This window comes from Chiloscyllium punctatum, chromosome 36, assembly GCF_047496795.1.
Source record: "Chiloscyllium punctatum isolate Juve2018m chromosome 36, sChiPun1.3, whole genome shotgun sequence".
Taxonomy (NCBI): domain Eukaryota; kingdom Metazoa; phylum Chordata; class Chondrichthyes; order Orectolobiformes; family Hemiscylliidae; genus Chiloscyllium; species Chiloscyllium punctatum.
This window is the reverse complement of record NC_092774.1, coordinates 29,119,056-29,128,292: the sequence shown is the minus strand read 5'-3', so window position 1 is coordinate 29,128,292 and position 9,237 is coordinate 29,119,056. Positions and strand designations below refer to the sequence as shown.

The window sequence follows — 9,237 nt, the reverse complement described above, 5'->3', positions numbered from 1 at the left end:
GCGGCCTGCAGCTCCCAGACACGGTCTGTGCCTCTCATCACTCTCAATCGATCAACCATCAAGTCGGGTCAGCGTGTCAAACAGGCGAGCTCCACGGTGAGGCCGGCAGCGCACCAGCACCAGACCTCCGTGGCTCCCTTCACTGTTTCTACTGCCAGCCAACCGAGAGTCAGACCCAGTGCGGACGTGCAGAGCCTAGGCGGACCCCACGGGAAGCTCAACATTTTGAGGCAGCTCCGTGTCCCAAAGACGAAGCGGTGCACGTCGCCGTGTGAACCACCGACGGTCGTTCTGGGACCGGTAACAGCCGTACTGGCCCCACTGCCACGACACAGACGGACGCCAGGCCGCGCTCCCTGGCGGGGGGATGGCGTCGAGCCTGACGAATGGAATGTGCAGGGTGCGGGGAAAGGCCAAGTGCTCTGATGCCAGAGGGCTGCGGAGTCTGAACTTAGGGGGACAAAGAGGACGGGTCCTCTGCGACACCCCAGCCGCGCTCTCGCCAGCCAAGACGAGTGCGATTAAATGCCAAATGACCATCAGACAGGCGTGGCCCCAGGAAGAACCCGGGGCCGCAAAGTGCGTTCAAAGTGTCGATGATCAATGTGTCCTGCAATTCACATTAATTCTCACAGCTAGCTGCTTTCTTCATCAACGCACGAGCCGAGTGATCCACCATTAAGAGTTGTCTGAGTTTGTTTTCGGTCTCTCCCTCGCCAGAGGAAAGCGACCCAGACCGCACATACACTTCCCACATGAGCAGCACCCACCTGCACGCCGGTGTGCGCGCGTAGCAGGGTGGCGGGAAGCTGTGGGGAGCACCAGCCTGGTGCGGCCAGCGGAAACATATGTCTATTGGGAAAAAAGGCCGCCCAAGAGGCGATGCGTGCCCCCACGCACCGCAGCGACCGAGGCAGGATCTCCTCCACCATGTCGCCCGCTGAGTGTCACGAGGCATGCAGCAGCTTTGCCCGAGGAAAAGCAGAGGCGGAAACGGGATCAGCAATCGGTTCGGCAGCGTCACTGACCCGTGCACGTGGCGGGGTGTCGGCGAGCGGACCACTGCAAAGAGTCGGGGGCTGCAATAGCCAGAGCTGACGGCCGCCCGGCCCGGCCACTGCCAAGGTGGGCTAGGAAACTCGGCAACGTGGGCTGAGAAAGAGAATAGATGGGGGAACAGAGGGATGGAGAGCAGAGGATGTGGAGGAGAGAGAAAACGCATGGGGAGTCAGAAGATGGGAAGAGGGACTGGACAGGGATGCAGAGGGTGGGGGTGAGAGAAAGAAAGAGAAAGAGAATGGACGGTGTGCCGGAGGTGGCGAGGGATTGGCCAAGGGTGCCGTGGGTGGCACGGGGGAATGGAGAGGGCAGAGCCATGAATGGCGGGGGAGAATGGATGGAGGTGCTGTGGGTGCTACAGGGGAGAATGGGCAGGTCGTGCAGTGGTTGGTGGGGGAGAATGGACAGGGGATGCAATGTGTAGTGGGGAGAATGGACAGGGGCACTGTGTGTGGCAAGGAGAATGGTCAGGGGATGCTTGGGTGGCGGGGAGAATGGACTGGGTGCTGTGGGTGGCGGGGAGAATGGACAGGGGGCACTGTGGGTGGCGAGTAGAATGTAAGGGGATGCTGTGGGTGGCGGGGAGAATGGACAATGGCACTGTGGTTGGCAGGGGTTAAGGCCAGAGGCACTGTGGTGGTGGAGGAATGGACAGGTGGTGCTGTGGGGTGTTTGGGTCTTGGAGGGAGATGGTGGTGGTGAAAGCATCCCACTCACTCCCAGCATCCCCTTCTCTGCACACATGCGGTGCACATTTTTGTGAGTCTGGATGGGATTCTGTTTGGAGGGTCAGTGTTGACTCGATGGGCCAAATGGCCTGCTCCCACAATGTAGGGATTCTATGATAAGGAGAGCTGTCAAACCAACAACTTCTAATTGGTGAAGTAAAAGACCAGGAGCGAATCTTTAAGCAGTTTTCCATTTATTCACTCAAATTGCCCTTTCAATTTAATTCCTTGAATTTAATGCGTTCCATTGTAGTTTAATTATGATCTATGAAAAGCAACATCCAGTCACATCTGAGGGAAGAACCAACTCAACTGACTGAACAAGTGTAACAACTCTTCTGTCTGCACTTTAGATATGACATCCTCTCCCTCTCTCTCTGTTGACCCAACGGGATTACCAGGGCTAGAATTTCCACTCTCAAAATACAATTGCTGATCTACTGTTTGCTTCTGCTGCTTAACATAAGGAGTTAAAAGCTGCTAGCCTGATTCGCAGAAAGCACAAAAACAGACTTTTCACTTGCACCTGCGCAGAGATAAAATTTCATTTGGAATAGATCACAAAATAACAACCGGTGCCAATCCCTCAACTCTGTGTTACACATGGAGGGAGGGGAGGGGAACTAAAGTGTTTTACTCTCCGATGTTAGAGGGCAGGACAAAGTTTCAGCCAGTGGTAAGTTAAAATTCAACCCTGTGCTGTTTTCTGTTATAAAAACTCAAACCACATGGATTTGGTGGGATTAAAAAATGAAGGAAAGGGAGCTTGCAAAGTTTCCAAGCCCCCACAACACCCACACACAATTCCCTCTGCTTAGCTGGAGACAGTGCTGCCCTCCCCTGTTTAGGAGTAATCTCTGCAAAGGTGGTGGTATTGACAGTGAGGAGGATGGTCTCTGGCCACAGTTTGATACCAATCAGCTGGTAAATGGGGCAGAGAGATGGAATTTAATCTCCAGGCATTCTGGGAAATGTAATAATGGAGGAAAGTAATCAATAAATCGTAGGTCCCTACAGAGTGCTGAGGAACAAAGGAACCTTGCTGTCCAAGTCTAGAGATCCCCGAAGGTATCAGTACAGATAAAACTAGGGAGTGAGGAAGGCATAGATTTGTATTTTTTTCATACAGAGGGCGGTGCGTGTGTGGAATGGGCTACCAGAGGAAGTGATGGAAGCTCGTACCATTATAACATTTAAAAGGCATCTGGTTGGGTATATGTATTGGAAGGGTTGAGAGAGATATGGGTCAAATCCTGGCAAATGGGTCACGAGATTAATCTCGGATATCCAGTCAGCATGGGTGAGCTGGACTGCAGAGTCTGTTTCTGTGCTGTATGACTTTACCCGCCTAATTCAATGCAAGTTTCAGCAACATGTCTGCAGCTTTATGCTTTTAGACATTAACAATGTTTCTGAGTATATCATTTCAGCTGTTCTCAATTTTAAAATCAGCCATTTCTTGTTCACCCCTGTCTTCCAGGTTGATTCATCACCATCCATTCTCTCTCTTTCCCGAGAAGGGCTTGATACAGCAATCAAAGAGGGTTCGAGGTCTGAGAAAGGATGGGGGGTGGGGTGGGGAATGGACAGGGGCACAGAGGCTGGGGGAGAAGAGAGAGAGAGAGAATGGATAGGAGAGCAAAGGGTAGGGAGAGAGAGAGAGAAAATGGACAGGGGACAGAGAGTGGAGGGGATGAGAAAGACTTGGGGACAGAGAATGGGGGGCAGAAAATGAGGGGGAGAGAGAGAGAATGGCTGGGCAGAGAGATTTGGTGAGTGCAGACTGTGAGGAGAGAGAGAATGCATGGGGACAGTGGGTTGGGGAAGTGACAGCACAAATCCCACCTTACCCAGGAATGGTGTCAGTGTTCCATGAACTGGAACCCACTCCATTAACAGCAGACTTGGGGGCAATCGTTTCTCAATAGACACATGGCTAAGACGGTAGATTCATATAATCCCTACGGGCCATTCGGCCCATAAAGTTCAGACTGACCTTCCAAACACCCACATTCCCCATAGTTAACCCACCCGAGGTTGCAGATCCCTGGATACTTCAGCATGGCCAATCCACCCTAAACTTCAGATGGTTAGACTGTCGGAGGAAACTGGACCACCCAGAGTTCACCCATGCAGTCACAAAGGTGAGAACATGCCAAAGTTCACACAGAGAGCTGCACGAGAGTGGAATTGAACCCAAGTCCGTGGTACTGTGAGGCAGAGTGCTAACCACTGAGCCACCATACCACCCAGAGCTTTGAAGTTCTGCTATGTCTTTGTAGCTTCTGACTTCTCATTAGCCTTCAGCAGAGGTTCTCTCCTCCTGACATTGTTAGACCACGCCTGCTGCAACCTCCCTTTTCCATGTCTCCAGCCCTGAGCACACCGGTTCCCAAATCCTGGCACCAGGCAATCTGGTCTTCTGCTGCCAACTGCAGAGAATGGTGACAATCCCTGCCACTATTCTCTCCCTGACCACCACTGCCCCCTCCCCAACATTGTTCTTAATCCCACGACGCAGCCAGTTAGCTCCTCACTCGTGCAGACCTCTCTCAGATCCCCTTTATCTGTCTGACCTGTGCTGACACCCTCCTGACCCTGTCCACTGACCCAGTCAGAAGGCTTTGTCTGTCGAGGAATCACCATCTCCCAGAATAAAGTGTCCAGTTAACTTTCCCCTTTTCCCCCCAACAGAACAGACATGAACGTGAAATTTTTGTAGTGCGATTACTTTAATTTCAGTGTCCCAGAGCTGTTCCCTGAAACGTTCTGCTAGTTGGCGTCCAGTTTCCCCAATGTGGATGAGACCATATTGCGAGCAATGGACATAATCTTATAAATAGATTGCATAAATCTTAGCCTGCCAGAAAAGAAAATTTTAATTAAATTGGATGACTGCATGAAACGGTTTGTTGGTCAGATTTGAATCATCACTCCCGAATGAGACAAAGCCATGAATATCAGTGAACTGCTCTTATTGTTGTAAACCACAAGTTCTTGATGTATTTTCACAACTTACTGGTATTCACACCTGCACATTTAATATCAAACTCTGACATCAAAAATGAAATTACAGCATTAATTTTGACTGAAATTAATCGAACAAACAAATTAATAGCACATAGTGAATACCAAGTCTGATTAAAATGAAATTAAATTTGACCAAAAAAATATAAAATCAATATCGGAGTTAAGAAATGGGGGTAGGGCATTCGGCAAGAAATGCAGCATCATAGAAGGTGCTCCTCCAGGGAGTGTATTTTACCAACTACCATTGCTAAATATAAACACTCTCATATGATCCTTCGGTTTTAAAGTAAACCATAGCCCCATACAGTAGGTACCATTTAAATGAGTTAAAAATACAAGCCTTGAGCAAATCAAGCTTCCAGACTTACCCCCCGTTTCTTGGAGCTTGGACCTTCCTCCAGCTCCGGGTGGTCGTTGAATTCCTGGGCTCCAGCTGCCACAGCCACTCCTCCACTGAAGAAGCTTTGGGAAGCAGATGCAAAGGCAAGATACAGAACAGAGAACCTTTGTATATGAAAGCAGCTTACAGAGACATTGAGCTATAGAATCACATGGTTTTGACCCATCGAACTCTGGGTTATTTGCCCAGCACACTCACGCAGCATTACTCTGCTTTTGGGCTCCCAGCAGCTGGATTGTGGATCAGTTTAATGGAGGTCTAATATCTCTGACAACATCGGTACACAAGGCAGTGAAGAAAGGCTTCAGCACACTGGCCTTCATCAGTTAGGGAATTGAGTATCGATGTTGGCAAGTTATGTTGTAGTTTTGCAGGACGTTGATGAGGCAAGCCAGGCAGCACCAGAATGTGGAGTGGTCAGCGTTTTGGGTATTAACCCTTCTTCAGGACTGAAACGTTTGCTTCTCCATGAGAAATGATTTATGGTAATGTTGCTGTGGGTTGTCGGGCTTGCACTCCAGGGAGACTCTGAAGACGCTGGAGCTGTTTTCACTGCAGCATCAGAGGCAGAGGAGTGACATAATAGAGGTTACAAAATCATTAGGGGCATGGACAGGTTAATAGACAAGGTCTTTTCCCTGGGATGGGGGAGTCCAGAACTCGAGGGCATCGGTTTAGGGTGAGAGGCGAAATATATTAAAGGGACAACTTCTTCATGCAGAGGGTGGTACTTATATGAAATGAGCTGCCAGAGTATATGGGTCAGGTGCTGTCAAATGGGACTAGATTAATTTAGGATATCAGGTCAGCATGGACAAGTTGGACCGAAGGGTCTGTTTCCATGCTGTACGTGTCTCTGACTACTGGTCCTGATGTAAGTTTAAAATAGAGTCCAAGTAACTTGGAATAGTTCATTCTTATTGACCTCACCTCCTGAAAAGTTTCAAATGAATCTCTCTGAGAGATTCTGTTTAAATATGCTGAGTTGGACAAAGTATCCCATCAAGTTCAACACAAACCCAGAGTTGAAGAAGTCAGAAGTCAGAACACCAAGGGGACCAAAACTGATCACAATATTCCAGGTGCAGCCTCATCAACTGTATTCTGAATTGCTGTGTTCTCCCAAACTTCTGCTTGCAGCTTCGGGTTGCAATATGTAGTAGCTTAGTGGTTACCACTGCAACCTCACAGCGCCAGGAACCCAGGTTTCATTCCAGCCTTGGATGGCTGTCTGTGAGGAGTTTGCACATTCTCCCAGTGTCTGCGTGGGTTTTCTCTGGGTGATCCTGTTTTCTGCCATAAACCAAAGATGTGCAGGTCATGTGGATTGGCCATGCTTAATTGCCCATAGCGTTAGATGCATTAGTCAGAGGGAAATGGGTCTGGATGGGTTACTCTTCGGAGGGTTGGTGTGGACTTATTGGGACGAATGGCCTGTTTCCACACTGTAGCAAGTCGCATCAGCACGACTTTTGTCTCTAACGAATGGCAGAGTAGACTCGATGGGCCCAATGGCCTACCTTCTGCTCCGATGGTCTTGCAGTCTTAGGATTCTCGGGATCATTTCAGTGGCAATGTGCAGTCCCTGACTCAATGAGCAGCAGCGCCCCCGCTGGTGCTTCCGCAAGTTGCAAGAAAACATGAACCTCTTCCCACACTCGGGCCAGCTGAAGGACCTCCCCCTGCTGAAGGACACACTATTGTTTCAGCAGGGCGGAGGAATTGCTGAAGGCCTTCCCGCACTCAGGGCAGCAAAATGGCCTCCCCCCGCCCCCGTGTGGACCAGCTGGTGTTTTCGCAGTGTGGAGGAGCGGGTAAACCCCTTCCCACCCTCGGGGCAGGAGAAAGGCTTCTCCCTGGTGTGAATGGACTCGTGCCTCAGCAGGGCTGAGGAATTGCTGAAGGCCTTCCTGCACATAGGGCAACTGAACGACCTCTCCCCCATGTGGACCACACCAATGGGCCAGCAGGTCAGAGGAAAGAGCAAAGCCCTTCCTGCACTCGGGGCAGAAGAACAGCCTCTCCTCAGTGTGGACCCCACTGGTGTCACAGCAGGTGGGAAGAACTGCTGAAGGCCATCTCGCAGTTGGGGCCAGAGAACAGCCTTCCCCGGTGTGGACCAACTGGTGCGTCAGCAGGACAGAGGAATCACTGAAGGCCTTCCCACACTCAGGGCAGCAGAAGGGCGTCTTCCCCTCTGTGGGCCCATTGGTGCTTCAGAACCCTTTCAAATTTCACAATATCTTTCTGATAAGAGGGAGACCAGAATTAAACACACTATTCCAAAAGTGGTCTAACCAATGTCCTGTACAGCCACAACATAACTTCCCAACTTCAATACTCACTCAGAGGATTGGGAAAGCTTTCAAAACCCACAAAAAACAAACAGGAAAGAATGGCGGGACAAACCGCATTTTTGAGAGTCAGCTTGGAAGCATCAATGAGAAATCGGCGGAGGGGGTTTATTGGGTACCCGTTCTCCTCAAAATACACTATATGCCTATTTCTCTTCTGTTCTTCGTAGTTTCTCTGTGCTGCAGTATGTAGTGGCTTGTTGAAATAATGTCCTGATGCAGCCTCGTTTGTGGGTGTTGGGATGATTGCTTCTGTAGTTAAGTATTTGGTTTGTGTGTGTTGTTTTTCTGTAGATGCTAGTTTGAAGTACCCCATTGACTGTTCGCTCTACTGTGACATCTAAGAATGGCACTTTGTTGTTGTTCTCCTCCTCTTAAAACCAGAATCCCCCCTCAGGCCATAGTCTCACCACTTGGTACAGTAATATACAGACTAGTCAAAGACTTCCAATGAAGACGAAAACTCCAAGTCGAAGATTCACGCCACTCCATTTCCTCCATCCAAGAATTCCTGCATACCAAAGACACTAAGATAGAAGAGGATGGAATAATGTTATCCTTTGACATAACAGCTCTTTTCACATCCATTAACATCAACGTGGCCAAAGAAAACTGAAGACACTACTCGAAGAACCAAAGACACAAACACAGCACCAACGTCATCAGCAAAGATAACACTGTCAAGCTCGTGGAACTGTACCTTACCACCCACTTCATATTCAGTAACAAGCCTTACAAACAAATCAACGAAATACCCATGATACCACCAGTATCAGGATTCCTTGCAGAAGCAATAATGCAGAGACTCGCACAAACAGCCCTTCCAACGACCCAAGCCAAACTTTGTGTCCGCCACAGTGATGACACTTTTGTCATCACAAAATGAAACAAATTAGAGGAAACCTACAACACCATCAACAATCTCTTTACTGGCATAAAATTCACAAAAGAGGAGAACAACAACAAAGTGCCATTTCTAGATGTCACAGCAGAGCCGACATCAATGGTAAATTCAAAACAGCGTCGACTTGAAAACAATGCACGCGAAACAAGATTTTTCCTAAAGAAGCAATGATCACGACACATACAAAGCAATCTGAATCAGGACACAGATTCAATGAGCCACGACACACCGCAGCACCCAGGGACTACGAAGATAAATAAATAATTGCACAGTACATTTTAGAAGGATGGGCAGACTTTACCCCTGAAAATTGATTCCCTGGCCGGGAATCGACCCCGGGCCACGGTGGTGAGAGCACCGGATCCTAACCACTAGACCACCAGGGAGACGTAGGTGCAGCCTGTCAGCTCTATTGAAAATGTCTTCCCTGCCTGGAAATCGAATCCGGGCCACGGTCGTGAGAAGGTGTTCACCTGTGTATCCAACAATGTCATTTCTTGTATCCATTGCTCCCGATGGGATCTCCTCTACATTGGGGAGACTGGAGACCCCTCGCAGAGTCAAGTCACAGCGCTTGAGGGAACATCTCCAGGACACCTGCACCAATCAACCCCGTCACTTTATGGCCCAACATTTCAAACCCCCTCCCTCTCTGCCGAGGACATGCAGGTCCTTGGGCCTCCTCCATCGCAGCTCTCTCCCCACCCGATGCCTGGAGGAAGAATGTCTCATCTTCCGCCTCGGATAAATTCAACCCCAGGA

At 49.5% G+C, this 9,237-nt stretch overlaps 2 non-coding genes across 2 annotated transcripts; both read right to left on the bottom strand.

Annotated features, from left to right (window-relative positions):
- Positions 1–533: 533 nt before the first annotated feature.
- Positions 534–687, bottom strand: LOC140461173 (5.8S ribosomal RNA). The gene has a single exon (XR_011954494.1). It is a non-coding gene; the product is annotated as a 5.8S ribosomal RNA (ribosomal RNA).
- Positions 688–8,789: 8,102 nt separating this feature from the next.
- On the bottom strand, positions 8,790–8,861 carry trnae-cuc (transfer RNA glutamic acid (anticodon CUC)). The gene has a single exon. It is a non-coding gene; the product is annotated as a tRNA-Glu (tRNA).
- Between the last annotated feature and the right edge of the window lie 376 nt (positions 8,862–9,237).